This window comes from Ranitomeya variabilis, chromosome 7 (genome assembly GCF_051348905.1).
Source record: "Ranitomeya variabilis isolate aRanVar5 chromosome 7, aRanVar5.hap1, whole genome shotgun sequence".
Lineage (NCBI taxonomy): Eukaryota > Metazoa > Chordata > Amphibia > Anura > Dendrobatidae > Ranitomeya > Ranitomeya variabilis.
Window position 1 is genome coordinate 99,413,480 of NC_135238.1, and position 16,363 is coordinate 99,429,842.

Sequence of the window (16,363 nt, forward strand, 5' to 3'; positions counted from 1 at the left end):
AAATATGAGGAGATATTTGCATAATAATTTGGAACACAGTGTATATAGATAGAGATATATATATACATACATACATTACAACAAAGAAACAGCATTATCTTGCCAGGGAGTAGCTCCATGAGGAGAAACAAAATAACATGTAAAAATATCCCTAACTTTTAAGCCAGAAAGGGGACGCCGCGGAGGAAGGACTTGTGTTGTAGGCCTACCCACATTATCCAAAATGCCTTCAACACAGTCAGCTGATGAACACTCATGAATTCTTGTGAAGTTGTGCAGAACAACACAAGCTTTAATTACTTCATTTACATTTTGCTCACTCAGCTGAATGGCAGACTGGAGAACACGCCATTTGGATGCCAGAACGCCAAAGGTGCACTCCACCAGTCGCCGTGCCCAAGAAAGTCTGACACTAAATACACACCGCCGGTGGTCCAGGTTGTGCCGGGGATAAGGCCTCATGACATTCCTGCTCAATTGGAAGGCCTCATCTGCCACAAGAACATATGGGACTGCTTCAGCATTGGAGCCTGGGAGTTGTCGTGGTGGTGGGAGGTCCAACAGGTTTTCACGTAGCCGCCGACCCATAATGTCTCCAGTTCGCCCATAGGCCCCAATATCTACAATTATAAACCTGAAGTTACTGTCAACTACAGCTAACAGAACTACTGAGAAAAACTGCTTATAATAATAGAATTGGGTGCCTGAGTTCGGCGGCTTACGCACCCTGATATGTTTCCCATCCAGGGCTCCAATACTGTGCGGAAATTGACAACCATCAGAAAAACCACGGGCTATTTTCAGCCAATCCTCCATTTTTGGCTCAGGCATCACAAGTTCACGTAGTTTGTCCCATATCTGCACACATGTATTCCGCACTATGCCTGATATAGTGGATTGTCCGATGAGGAATTCAAGATGTAGTCCCGCATAAGATAATCCAGTTGACAGGAATCTGAAAGCACACAAAAAAAAAAAAAATTAGCTAAGTAACAATGCTTTTCTAAAACCCTAGTAGACAAAAGTATTATGAGGAAAACAAAAGGCAGGAGACGAGGGTACCTTCCTAAATTTACAATAGATACTAACATTTACTACATATTTAGATATGCTTTCATAAAAATTTAATGATATAATTTAAATCAGATGGTTTGAAAAGAAAACTAGTAACTAAAACATCATCTACATACAGTGTGTGAGTATGGTGAATACATACCGTAATGTAAGTAGAAGATGCTCCTCTGCAGATATGCATTTCCGCATCCTTGTATCCTGATATGTGATTCCAGGACGTACTGTCTCAAACAAGATATCAAATGTGGATATTGTCATGCGACAGTACTGGAAGAATTTTTCCGGATGTGTCCACAGAGCTGAATATAGCCTGTGAAAATGGCTTTTAGTGAGGCATTGCTGCAAAAGTGTATGCACCCACATTCGTCTTCTCCTCCTTCGCGGATCAACTATCACGGGGTATGGGTGGCCAAAGCGGCGTGACAAGACCCAATTAAATAACACCCGATGAGTAGGTGTGAATTGCAGGAGGTCACACATGTTGCCCAAGTACCACTAAAACATCTACACAAGCACAGCAACAAAATGGCCATATAAGAGGGTTCCACCTGTTGTAGAGGGCCTTAAAAAGGATTATGGTGATGATTTAAATTAATGTCAGCCCTCAAAACCGTTAAATGTCCATTTTGTCTGGTTGCGAGAAAAAAGCGCATTACGGATGCCACACGGATTACATACGGAGGTTAACAAGTTTAAAATAAGCAGACACACCCTGCCTACGGCTGACATACGGATCACTGTTTTGGGATAATTTCTGCGTATTACTAATGTAAAATACAGACCGTATTTCCCTACGCTGAGTGTGACTCCAGCCTAAAGGAGAATGAGAACTCATTGAGATATGGGATATTGGTTTCTCTTTGGAAGAGGAGAATTGGGCTAACCCTTTCACGACATGCTCCGTACATGTACTGCGCATGTCGTGTCTCCCCCTTTGATGTGGGCTCTGGCGGTGAGCCCACATCAAAGTCGTGACATGTCAGCTGTTTTGTACAGCTGACATGTGCGCGCAATAGCGGCGGGAGAAATCGCTATTCACCCGCCGCTATTAACCTGTTAAATGCCGCTGTCAAACGCAGACAGCGGCATTTAACCAGCGCTTCCGGCCGGGCGGCCGGAGTTTACGTAAATCGCCGACCCCTGTCACATGATCGGGGGTCGGCGATGCATCAGGATGGTAACCATAGAGGTCCTTGAGACCTCTATGGTTACTAATGCCGGCCTGCTGTGAGCGCCCCCCTGTGGTCGGCGCTCACAGCACACCTGCAATTCAGCTACATAGCAGCGATCTCATGATCGCTGCTATGTAGCTGAGCCAATCGAGTGGTGCCAGCTTCTAGCCTCCCATGGAGGCTATTGAAGCATGGCACAAGTAAAAAAAAAATGTTTTTAAAAATATGAAAAAAATATAAAAAATATAAAAGTTTAAATCACCCCCCTTTCGCCCCATCCTAAATAAAATAAAAAATAAAAATAAAAAAACCTACATGTATTTGGTATCGCCACGTTCAGAATCGCCCGATCTATCAATAAAAAAAAGCATTAACCTGATCGCTAAACAGCGTAGCGAAAAGAAATTTGAAAACGCCAGAATTACGTTTTTTTTGGTCGCCGCGACATTGCATTAAAATGCAATAACGGGCGATCAAAAGAACGAATCTGCACAAAAGTGATATTATTAAAACCGTCAGCTCGGCACGCAAAAAATAAGCCCTCTCCCAACCCCAGATCACGAAAAATGGAGAAAATTCGGGTATCGGAAAATGGCACTTTTTTTTTTTTTTTTTTTTTTAAAGCAAAATTTTGACATTTTTTTTCACCACTTGGATAAAAAATAACCTAGACATATTAGGTGTCTATGAACTCGTAATGACCTAGAGAATCACAATGGCAGTTTAGTTTTAGCATTTAGTGAACCTAGCAAAAAAGCCAAACAAAAAACAAGTGTGGGATTGCACTTTTTTTGCAATTTCACCGCACTTGGAATTTTTTTCCCGTTTTCTAGTAAAAGACATGGTGTCGTTCAAAAGTACAACTCGTCCCGCAAAAAATAAGCCCTCACATCACCATATTGACGGAAAAATAAAAAAGTTATGGCTCTGGGGAGGAGGGAAGTGAAAAACAAAAACGAAAAAGGGCCGCGACTTGAAGGGGTTAATTTACATACTTGTTTACTGCTTGTATTCTTTTCAATTATGAAAGAGTTGAGTTTAGCCATTCTGGTTCTTTGGCCAGAGAATGCCGCAATAGATAATATGGAGGGCAGAGAAGTGCTTTAGAAAAAGGTGTTCTTCGAATGTTTTGAAATGTTTTACATGAATAAAAAGAGTTGTGACCTTAATGGTGTCGGGAGGGGGAAGGAGAAAGTAATCCAAGAATGAGTGTCTCTAATGGGCAGAGGAGCCCCACTCTCGGTGAGAGGAAAAAGCTTTAGCTAGGGAGGAGGGTAGGGATGGGAGTTCAAAGGGTGGGGGGGAGGGGTTAGACAGCTCAGGCCAAGAAATAAGGTTACTCTGAAGGTTGATGAGAGGTATGATGGGGGACTGTATTAAAATATTGAGTTGGAATATAAGCGGCCTAGCGGATAAAACCAGGCGGGCGGCAGTTTTACAGTATGCTCGTGATCAAAGGGCCTCATTGATGTCTGTTTGAAACACATTTAGTGCGTGAGACAGTTGATGACTTGTCTAGGCGCTGGATACAGAAAGCATATCACTCTACTTTCTCTACGTACTCAAGGGGAGTGTCAGTACTGATTACTGCGGGGGTGCGATTTAATGAGATGAAGGTGTATGTTGATGCGGATGGTCAATATGTGGTGGTGAAATGTAAAATGCTTGGGGTGCTGCTGTGTGTAGTGGCTATGTATATTCCACCTCCCTATTCCAGTAAGAAAATTAGCAAAGTGTTGGAGCTGGTGGGGCGAGGGGACCCGGTACCACTTCTAATCATTGGAGACCTCAATAATATATGTGATGACTTCTGGGATAGGAACAAAAACTTACAGAATAGGTCTCAAGGTCATACTATTACGTTTGGTAATATGTTCAGGAAATTGGCATGATTGATCTGTGGAGGGTGCGACACGTTGGGGAGAGAGGGTATTCTTGCTACTCACCGACCCATGATACCTTATCTAGAATAGATATGACTCTTGGAAATGAAATGTTAGATACAATGGTGGGAGACGTGAGATACCTGTCACGGGCATTTTCGGATCATAATCCGACTGAGGTGGAGCTACGCCGATGGGGGCGCGGGCCAGGTGCAGCGGAGAGTGGAAAATTCACCCTAACTGGTTGCGCAGTATTGATATAGACAACATACAGCGGGAGATAGAGACTTTTTTTTTTGTTTAATGATGGAAGTGCTGATATACCCACTATTTGGGAGACTATGAAAGCGTATCTGAGGGGATTGCTGTTTAGAGATATTAGTAGGTGTAAGGGGCGGGCAAAACAGGCGGAAAGAACGGCAAGTGAGAGGCTGAGAGTAGCGGAGGATGAAATAATTGCCGAGAATAAAATGGATAAAATTCTTTTGGAGAGGGAGGAGAGAAAGAAAGTTTCAGACTAGCTTTTTATCAGGAGGGGGAGGCGGTGGGTCATATGCTGTAGCTGGTGGCCTCTGCTCAGAGGAGTACATCATTTGTGCATTCATTGACTTCAGCAAACTGTGAGAAGGTGCTGGAGACTTCTGAGATCTTGGAGGTCTTTACGGACTTCTATGCGGATTTGTACTGCTCGTGGGTGGATGCATCGATGGGAGACACTTGAGCTTTTTTAGGGGGACTTGAGTTGCGTAAGCTGAGTGAGGTCGACAGGGAAAGTTTGGAGGCACCTATTACGGATGAGGAATTGAGCCGAGCATTAAGGTCAATGGCAAGGAGTACGGCGCCAGGAGCAGATGGACTACCAGACGAAATTTACAAAGATATGGAGGAAGTGTTGATGCCCAGATTAAGAGTGGTCTTGGAGGAGGCTAGAGTAGGGGAATCCTGCCAGCCTCCATGAGAGAAGCCATAATAGTGACAATCCCGAAGGAGGATAAAGACTTACGATATCCTGAGTCATACAGACCAATTTCTTTGCTTACAACAGATGTCTACTTTCTGGTCGGGGTGTTGGCAACCAGACTGTCAGGTGTTATCTCTAAATTAATACATCCGGATCAGTCAGGCTTTATGCCCGACAGGTCTACGGCAATTAACTTAAGAAGCCTTTTTATCAATGTACAGCTGGGTGCTGATAACTGTGGCCAGAGAGTTATTGCATCCTTAGACGCCCATAAGGCTTTCGACAGTGTAGAATGGGGGTATTTGTGGCAGGTGTTACACGGTTTTCGTTTTGGTCCACAATTTGTGTCCTGGGTCAAACTGCTGTATGCGCAGCCAGTGGCTAGAGTTAGGGTGAATGGAGATCGTACGATTAAGTTACATAGAGGGACAAGACAGGGCTATCCACTCTACCCTCTCCTGTTTGCTTTGGCTGTTGAGCTGTTGGCCACCAAGATTAGGCAGTCTGCTGAAGCATCTGGGTTTAAGTATGGGTCACTTGAAGAAAAGATAGCGTTATACGCGGACGACATACTGCTGTTCCTGGGCGATCCACATATTTCATTGGGAAATGTTATTCGGCTTATCGAAAGATTTGGAGCATTTTCGGGGTTGAGGATAAATTGGAATAAATCAACTCTGTTTAAGGTAGATAACGTAGGGGATGAGATGGGAGATGTTACGGAGGGAGCAAGACTTAAGGTACCTTCACATTAAGCGACGCTGCAGCGATAGCGACAACGATGCCGATCACTGCAGCGTCGCTGTTTGGTCGCTGGAGAGCTGTCACACAGACCGCTCTCCAGCGACCAACGATGCCGAGGTCCCCGGGTAACCAAGGTAAACATCGGGTTGCTAAGCGCAGGGCCGCGCTTAGTAACCCGATGTTTACCCTGGTTACCAGCGTAAAATGTAAAAAAAAAAAAAACACTACATACTTACATTCGCGTCCCCCGGCGTCCGCTTCCTGCACTGTGTGAGCGCCGGCCCTAACAGCAGAGCGGTGACGTCACCGCTGTGCTGTACTTTCACTTTACGGCGCTCAGTCAGTGTGGGAAGCGGACGCCGGGGGATGCGAAGGTGAGTATGTAGTGTTTGTTTTTTTTACATTTTACACTGGTAACCAGGGTAAACATCGTGTTACTAAGTGCGGCCCTGCGCTTAGTAACCCGATGTTTACCCTGGTTACCAGAGTAAAACATCGCTGGTATCGTTGCTTTTGGTGTCAAACACGACGATACACGCCGGTCTGACGACCAAATAAAGTTCTGAACTTTGTTCAACGACCAGCGATATCACAGCAGGATCCTGATCGCTGCTGCGTGTCAAACTAAACGATATCGCTAGCCAGGACGCTGCAACGTCACGGATCGCTAGCGATATCGTTTAGTGTGAAGGTACCTTAAAAGTGGCTGATCAATTCAAATATTTGGGGACATGGATCTCTCTGCCGATTACAGATTACTTGCATAAGAATTTGACTCCTGTGTTGGGGGTTCTTAAGGCAAAAGTAGGGGCATGGTCTAAATTGCACTTGTCAGTGGTGGGCCAAGTCAACCTTATTAAAATGATTCTCATGCCTAAGATACTGTATGTTCTCCATAACTCACCTATTTGGATACCACGTGGGAAATTTAAGCTGATTAACTCCTTATTTAGGAATTTGGTATGGGGGAAGCAGCATCCCCGTATTAGGTTGGAGACGCTTCAGAGACCTAAGGATGAAGGATGTTTGGCTTTGCCTAACCCTGAAATATAGTTCCTGGCAGCTCAGTGCCAGCACGTAAAGGGCTGGGAGTGTGAGGCATCTTCCAGCCTGGTACAACAGCTGATAGAGAGGGTGACGACAAGATGTCCTGCAGTACAGTGCTTGGAAGATGGGTCTCTGGGGGCACTTGGGAAAATTTATCCTACGCTATTCCCGATATATAAATTATGGGGAAGAGTTAGACAAATTCGTGGAGTCACCTGTCTTACCAGGTTCTCTCCGCTGTGGTTTAATAACAATTTACCGTAGTTTATGGCAATGGGATGTTTACCAGAATGGCAGGCCAGGGGGATACGATATGTCTATCAGGTTCTAGAGTGGCGAGAGCTGAAATCCCTTTCCCAGCTACAATCGGAATTTGGTATTAGGGCTTCTGGGGGATATCAATATGCACAGGTGAGACATGTGTTTAATGCCCAGAACAGGGGAGACTGTTTTAAAATTGAAGGCGATTTAGTGTTGGAGTATGTGCGAGGAGAGGGAACAACAAGAGGGGTTATTTCCACCTTGTACAGAGACCTACTACATACTCATTTACTGGGTTTCCCGATTGGCACTAGAACTAAATGGGAGAGAGAATTGGGCCATGAAACATAGATGTCTGTGTTAGAATGGATACCAAAACGGTCACTGAATAAACCGTACAGACTGTCTCAGCTTTATATCCTACATAGAGTATATAGATCTCCAGATGTTTTGTATAAGGCTGGATTGCAGTGTGACTCAGAGTGCCCTAGGTGCAGGAATAACAATGCTGGACTGCTTCAGATGCTCTGGACGTGTCCGAGGATGGCTGCTTTCTCGTTGGTGATTATCAGTGGAATAGAGGGGGCTTATAGATAAGGCCGGAGTCACAAAGGCGTGTTTTACGGACGTATGAGAGGCGCAGAAAATACGGATTGCATACGGTACAATGATTCTCTATGGCCCAGCTCATATCTGCCGTATTTTACAGATCCGTATTATACGGTCTTGTATGGCTGTAGAAAATCAACCATGCTGCGTTTGTCAGCATATTACGCAAAAAATACGCCAATGAAAGTCTATGGGGGCGAGAAAATTACGGATTACACACGGACCATGCATGTGACTTGCGAGAAATACGCAGCGGTGTTCTCTAGAAAAGCCAGCAATTCAGCAGTGCGGTGTACAGTAAAATCACACTGACAGAATAGAATAGAACAGGTAGAATAAATGTGCACACATAGAATAGGTATGTATGTATATGTATATATGTGTATGTGTGTATGTATGTATGTATATATATATATATATATATATATATATATATATATATATATATATATATATATATATATATATATATTTTTATATTTCATATAGCGCTAGATAGCAGAAAAGCCGGTAATTCAATTGCCGGCTTTTGCCATCTCCTTCACAAACCCGACAGGATATGAGACATGGTTTACACACTGTAAACCATCTCCTATCCCTTATTTTATTACATATTCCTCTTTACTTATGTAACATGTGTCTCTGTGTAAAATTTGGGGTCTCTAGCTATTAAATTAAAGAGTTAAATCCCGGAAAAAATTGGCGTGGGCTCTCGTGCAATTTTCTCCGCCAGAGTGGGAAAGCCAGTGACTGAGGGCAGATATTAATAGCCTAGAGAGGGACCATGGTTATTGGCCCCCCCCTGGCTAAAAACATCTGCCCCCAGCCACCCCAGAAAAGGCACATTTGTAAGATGCTCCTATTCTGGCACTTAGCCTCTCTCTTCCCACTCCCGTGTAGCGGTGGGATATGGGGTAATGAAGGGTTAATGTCACCTTGCTATTGTAAGGTGACACTAAGCCAGGTTAATAATTGAGAGGCGTCAATTATGACACCTATCCATTATTAATCCAATAGTACGAAATGGTTAATAAAACATACATTCTTAAAAAGAAATTAAATGAAATAAAGAAACATGGTGTTTTAATATTTTATTATACTCTTAATCCACCTGAAGACCCTTGTAATCTGAAATAAAGTTAAAAAACACAAACAACAATATTCCATACCTTCCGTCGTTCAGTCTTGTCCCACACTGTAAATCCATCTGAAGGGGTTAAATCATTTTACACCCAGGAGCTCTGCTAATGCAGCTGTGCTCCTGTCTGTAAAACTTGGTGAATGAATGGAATGCAGGGGAATGTCCTGTATTTACCTCGAGTTGTGGTGATGCACCCTCTGCTAGATGAACTCATATGAACTTGAGCCTGGGAAAATATTCTGAAAAGTTCCCAGGCTCGAGTTCATATGAAAGTATATGCAGGCATACGATATGCTAAGGGAAGAGCATGAGCTGACTAAATGGGGAGAAAGGGGGGGGGTGGTAATGTTGGGATATATTGCGGGGGGGGGAATCTTTTTAAAATCCCTGTATTGTATAGAACGCTTCAACGGATCCCGGTGATTCTGACATTGTTTTCTCGTGACATATTGTACTTCATGATAGTGGTAAAATTTCTTTGATATTACCTGCGTTTATTTGTGGAAAAAAAAACGGAAATTTGGAGAAAATTTTGCAATTTTCCAACTTTTAATTTTTATGCAATTAAATCACAGAGATATGTCACACAAAATACTTAACAAGTAACATTTCCCACATGTCTACTTTACATCAGCACAATTTTAGAACCAAAATTTTTTTTTTTTTGGTTAGGGAGTTATAAGGGTTAAAAGTTGACCAGCAATTTCTCATTTTTACAACACCATATTTTTTTTTAGGGACCACATCTCATTTGAAGTCATTTTGAGGGTCTATATGATAGAAAATAACCAAGTGTGACACCATTCTAAAAACTGTACCCCTCAAGGTGCTCAAAACCACATTCAAGAAGTTTATTAACCCTTCAGGTGTTTCACAGGAATTTTTTGGAATGTTTAAATAAAAATTAACATTTAACTTTTTTTCACAAAAAAATTAATTCAGCTCCTATTTGTCTTATTTTACCAAGGGTAACAGGAGAAAATGGACACCAAAAGTTGTTGTACAATTTGTCCTGAGTACGCCGATATCCCATATGTAGGGGTAAACCACTGTTTGGGCGCATGGCAGGGCTCGGAAGCGAAGGAGCGCCATTTGACTTTTCAATGCAAAATTGACAGAAATTGAGATGGGACGCCATGTTGCGTTTGGAGAGCCCCTTATGCGCCTAAACATTGAAACCCCCCACAAGTGACACCATTTTGGAAAGTAGACCCCCTAAGGAACCTATCTAGATGTGTGGTGAGCACTTTGACCCACCAACTGCTTCACTACAGTTTATAAGGCAGAGCCGTGAAAATAAAAAATCCTTTTTTTTCCCACACAAAAAATTATTTTTTAGCCCCCAGTTTTGTATTTTTCCAAGGGTAACAGTTGAAATTGGACCCCAAAAGTTGTTGTCCTATTTGTCCGGAGTACGCTGATACCCCATATGTGGGGGGGAACCACCGTTTGGGCGAATAGGAGAGCTCGGAAGAGAAGGAGCGCCATTTGGAATGCAGACTTACCGGTACATGGATTGGCCTGCAGGCGTCACATTGCGTTTGCAGAGCCCCTAATGTACCTAAACAGTAGAAACCCCCCCAAGTGACCCCATATTGGAAACTAGACCCCCAAGGAACTTATCTAGATGTGTTGTGAGAACTTTGAACCCCCAAGTGTTTCACTACAGTTTATAACGCACAGCCGTGAAAATAAAAAATCCTTTTTTTTTCCCACACAAAAAATTATTTTTTAGCCCCCAGTTTTGTATTTTCCCAAGGGTAACAGGAGAAACTGGACCCAAAAAGTTGTTGTCCAATGTGTCCTGAGTACGCCGATACCCCATGTGTTGGGATAAACCCCTGTTTGGGCACACGGGAGAGCTCGGAAGGGAAGGAGCACTGTTTTACTTTTTCAACGCAGAATTGGCTGGAATTGAGATCGGACGCCATGTCGCGTTTGGAGAGCCCCTGATGTGCCTAAACAGTGGAAACCCCCCAATTATAACTGAAACCCTAATCCAAACACACCACTAACCCTAATCCCAATGGTAACCCTAACCACACCCCTAACCCTAATCCCAACCGTAAATGTAATCCAAACCCTAACTTTAGCCCCAACCCTAACTGTAGCCCTAAACCTAGCCCCAACCCTAACCCTAGCCCTAACCCTAGCCCTAACCCTAGCCCGAAAATGGAAATTAATACATTTTTTTAATTTTTTAACTTTTCCCTAACTAAGGGGGTGATGAAGGGGGGTTTGATTTACTTTTATAACGGGTTTTTTAGCGGATTTTTATGATTGGCAGCCGTCACAAACTGAAAGACGCTTTTTATTGCAAAAACTATTTTTTGCGTTATCACATTTTGAGAGCTATAATTTTTCCATATTTTGGTCCACAGAGTCATGTGAGGTCTTGTTTTTTGCGGGACGAGTTGACGTTTTTATTGGTAACATTTTCGGGCACGTGACATTTTTTGATCGCTTTTTATTTCGATTTTTATGAGGCAGAATGACCAAAAACCAGCTATTCATGAATTTCTTTTGGGAGAGGCGTTTATACCGTTCCGCGTTTGGTAAAATGGATAAAGCAGTTTTATTCTTCGGGTCAGTACGATTACAGTGATACCTCATTTATATTATTTTTTTATGTTTTGAATCTTTTATACGATAAAAACTATTTTATAGAAAAAAATATTTTTGCATCTCTTTATTCTGAGGACTATAACTTTTTTATTTTTTCTTTGAGGACGCTGTATGGCGGCTCGTTTTTTGCGGGACAAGATGACGCTTTCAGCGGTACCATGGTTATTTATATCCGTCTTTTTGATCGCGTGTTTATTAAAAAAAATATTTTACACTATAACATTGCCCCAGGGGGGGGCATCATGTTATAGTGTAAGATCGCTAATCTGACACTTTGCCGTGCACTGTGTCAGATCAGCGATCTGACGTGCACAGCAGGGAGGTTTCCCGGCGCCTGCTCTGAGCAGGCGCTGTGAAGCCACCTCCCTGAAGGACCCGGATGCAGCCCCGCGGCCATTTTGGATCCGGGCCTGCTGCAGGGAGGAGGTAAGAGACCCTCGGAGCAACACGATCACATTGCATTGCTACGGGGGTCTCAGGGAAGCATGCAGGGAGCCCCCTCCCTGTGCGATGCTTCCCTATACCGCCAGAACACTGCGATCTTTGATCGCAGTGTGCCGGGGGTTTATGTGCCGGCGGCGGTCCATGACCGCTCCTGGCACATAGTGCCGGATGTCAGCTGCGATAGTCAGCTGACACCCGGCCGCGCTCCCCCCCCCCCCCCCGTGAGCGCGGCCGATCGCATATGACGTACTATCCTGTCGGTGGTCATACGGGCCCACCCCACCTCGACAGGATAGTACACCTAGTGTCAGAAAGGGGTTCATAAAAATCTATTTGAGTTAAAAAAAAAAAACCCTAAGCCATCTTCATGGGCATGTAGGTCATAGGAAGCTGAATAGAATGATACCTTCATAGATGTGCTCCTATGCATCTATTGTTATTCTTTATTATTTGTATTATATTTATCATTCAAGATAATTTCTTACATGTAAATGAGCTGTTTAGGACTATGGGCCAAACACTGATCTGCATGAGAATCTGCCTCCAGCAGAAGCTGAGTGGAACCTGCAGATATGTATAGTTACACAGGTTGAAAAAAACCTAGGTCCTTCAAGTTTAACCTTTCCCCCAATTGATCATTTGTCACTAAAATATCTATAATCCACAATGTTCAAAAGCTGTATAGTGTCTGCCATTACTACCTATTGTGGTCGGCATTCCACAGTCTGACAGCTCTTACTGTAAAGAACCCCCCTTTCCTATTTAGCAGCCGTGATCGCTTTTCTTCCACCAGTGATTCATGTCCCCTGGTCCTTAGTATGGTCCTTGGAAGGAATAAGTTGTGTGCCAGTCCATTGAACTGACCACACACATATTTACACATTTAAATGAGATTCTCTCTGAGGCGTTTTTTTTTCTAAGCTAAACAAGCCCAACTTATCCAATACCTCATAATACGAGAGGCCTTCCATCCTTCCAATGTAATAATATAATTGCCAACTTTTGAACTAAAAAACTTCTGAATTTTCTTTTTAAAATGTGGAGCCAAAACTGATGTGGCCTCACCAGTGATTTATAAAAGGGCAACAATACATTGGGATCACAGGATTTTATTCATCCTAAAATCTTGTTTGCTTTTGCTCCTGCTGCTTGACATTGAGTTCTGCTGCTCAGCCTACGTGAGTATTCTGGTAACAAGTCCTTCTCCTGTTCTGTAGTCCTGAGTATCCTCCCATTTAATGTATATGCAGGATTACTCCATCTTGGGTGCATTACTTTACATTTATCTACATTAATTTAATAACCTACACAGTTTGGCGTCGTTTGTAAAGACTGACACTTTATTCTCAATCCCATCCACAAGGTCATTAATAAAGAGGTTAAAAAAAAAAAATCGGGAGGGGCGTTCCTGGTTCGGATGGAGTAGGATGCATGGTGCCGAGTTCTGCTCCCTGTCAGCCCTAAAATAATGGTTTTATATCTGAAAAGGCAGCCCCAGGACCATAAATTATGGTCAGAAACACCGCACAGCGTGCACAGACAAGAATGATGACACTTAATGCTGGCACTATGACCCAGGGACCGCTGGATGTTTATTTACAGGCAGACACCTCAGCAGCTGTCCATGGAGCAATGGCGCCCAACGCCACTATACCGGAACAAGAGGGCAGCGGCGAGATCCCTGGAACATTAGAGGGGAACCAGAGGGAATTATGCACAGCGGTGAGTGAGTTTCCCCTGAGACACTGGAGGGTCGTGTGGATGTGAGACAGGAGCAAAAGAGTCTGCAACCCCCCTCAGGTCCACCCCTTCCCCCCCCCCCAGAGTTATACATGCAAAAGGAACTTTCCAAGCAGAGCTGTGTATTAGCTCAGCCTGCAGCACAGGAGTCATCTCCCATCCCAGAGCCTGGTCAGGGCTCTAACTACAGGCAAGATCCATATATACACAAATGAACATCAGCTGTAAATTCCACCACACAAAATGGCGACTCCAACAACGCTATCAACATACAGGAGAACCATGAGTCAAAAATAGCCAAAGGGTTAACAAACTCATAATTTATTGAAAATCCCAAAAATTTAATTTTCACATTATAAGTATAAAATGTTACCGTATAATAAACAATTTGTGACTACATCCATAGATGCATAGAGCATGGATGCTCCTCCTGCTCAACAGATCAAACTAGATAGGGCACATAGAGCACTACGTACTAAAGGATCATGTCCACTGCCCCGTGATATCATATGCTATGTCACAGATTATGGACTAAAGGAAGAAATAATGTTCCATGCCAGGAGAAAACGGAGCATTGAGTTTGATGGAAATCAACTCCAGATCCTGCCAGACCTCTCCTGGGTCAAACTGCAAAGGATGCGTCTGCTACGTCATCTTCTAACAACATAGAAAGATAAACAAATCATGTACAGATGGGGGTTCCCTTTCAGCCTTACAGCCAGAAGAAATGGCAGCTAAACCACCCTTAGAGTTGAAGCTGACCTGCACCAGTTTTGCTCAGCCTTAGAAATTCCGGTCCCACAACTACCAAACTGGGAACTGACCCCCCCTGCTCCACCGCCGTCCCCAGCTTGCTTGGCAGCAAGTTTCAGCTACAAAACGGCGTGCCTCCTTCCCTGGTCCTATCTCAGGAGAAAAACCACCACCCTTCTAGGCGCTGATGGAAAATTAAGAGGACTATTTTGCCTGTGTTGTCAACATGAACAGACCCTGGGACTTGCACTACGCATCACCTTATATCTACATAAATATGACCGCATAAGATAATACTGCCTCAACTGCAAGGCTGGCAGGGAGTGCAAGAAGGCACTCTAATGGCTCAGACTACTTGAAATCTCCAGAATCTTCTAGTTCGTTTTTTTTATTTTTTCCTGGTTTTTACCCCCGTATTGACATTTCCAGTTTCCTTTTGTCAGTTCGGGCGTCAGAGAAGGAATATGGTCAATGTAGGATTTTGACCACGATTTAAAAAGTAATCGGGCTCTGGACTTGTTTTTGGAGTCTAATTTCGAATGGTGTCACACTTGGTAACGTGACCAAGAGTTTATTTGTTCCCTACCTTCCCTTCTCCCTCCTCCCTTCTTGTCTTACTTCTTTTCTTTTTCTTCTCCTAGGTAACGGCATCATGTATCCCAGTGTGGAGTGGGCAGCTTGGTGGGCCACTACTTGGTCAAGAGAGGGGGCCAGTGGACCTGGAAGGGGGTGAGATATATTGCTTCATCTCGAATATATTGGGTTTTTTTCCAAGACAATGGCTTTATCATGGTGCGCCCCATGTCATTAAATGTTAAGGGGCTCAACTCAGATGTTAAGAGACGCCTCCTTCTACGAGAATTGAAGTCTTCAAAGGTAGATATTGTGTTTCTGCAGGAGACGCACCATGATGGAACAGGATTCTTCAACTTTGCTAGGGGAAGATTCACAATAGTATATACAGCCACCCAAAATAGGAAAAAAGCGGGAGTGGCGATTATGATAGCTCAAAATTGCCCTTTCCAGGCCATTAGCTTGGACTCAGACCCTAATGGACGATACTTGATCCTAACAGGGACTTTGAAGGGAGTCCCTGGGATACTATGTAATGTATATGTCCCCAATTCTGGATAGTTACTAAACCTAAATCGGGTATTAGCTAAATTACATCAAACCCCATCACATGTGCTATATTTGGGGGGTGATTTTAATTTGATTTTTTCAGCATTAAGGGACAGGCTTTCTGTAAGTGGCGCCCCAACCCCATTGACTTTGACTAGACAAACGAAGGCGTTCCGTGCGCTAATTTGAAAGCATGGATCTATGACCTGTGGCGTACCCCGAACCCAACAGCGAAGCAATACATATTATATTCACATCCACACTCAAACCACACACGGATAGACTTTCTTTGGCAGTCTCTTGGCTTTGCGAGGAACTGCAACAGCAGACACTGGCCAAATTAAGTGGTCGGATCATGCGCCAGTTATACTGGATCTCCGCCCGGCCTCCTCGCCAAGACGGGAATGTCATTGGAGGCTAAATGATTATTTACTCAAACACCCAATGCATAAAGCCAAACTCCAAGAACAGTTGGAGGATTACTTTACTCTAAATAAAGACTCTGTCCATTCGCTCTCCTCAGTTTGGGAGGCGCATAAAGTTGTAATGAGAGGGAACTGCATTTCATTAGCATCACACTTAAAAAGAGACAGTAATCATCAACAGATGACCGTTTTAGCACGTCTCAAAAAGTTGGAACAAAGAATGTCAGTGCAACCCTCTAAACGTACATTTAAAAAAATTGTTGAGGTAAGGGGTGGGCTGAGGGATCTCGCTATCCAGAAAAACATTAAAAACATAAAAATGATGGTGTATACTAAGCAAAAATACTATGAGAGGGGTAATA

The 16,363-nt window shown here is 43.5% G+C and overlaps 1 protein-coding gene across 7 annotated transcripts in view; it reads right to left on the reverse strand.

The window, feature by feature from the left end:
* The window catches only part of TNRC18 (trinucleotide repeat containing 18), a 997,170-nt gene that overhangs the window by 824,664 nt on the left and 156,143 nt on the right, over window positions 1–16,363 (reverse strand). Inside the window, exon 2 of one of the 7 annotated variants that reach the window (XM_077275611.1) lies at window positions 425–955. The exons of the other annotated variants lie outside the window; for them this stretch is intronic. The gene's annotated coding sequence lies outside the window, so the exon portion shown is untranslated. The remainder of the gene's footprint in view (window positions 1–424; window positions 956–16,363) is intronic. 7 annotated transcript variants of the gene reach the window in all.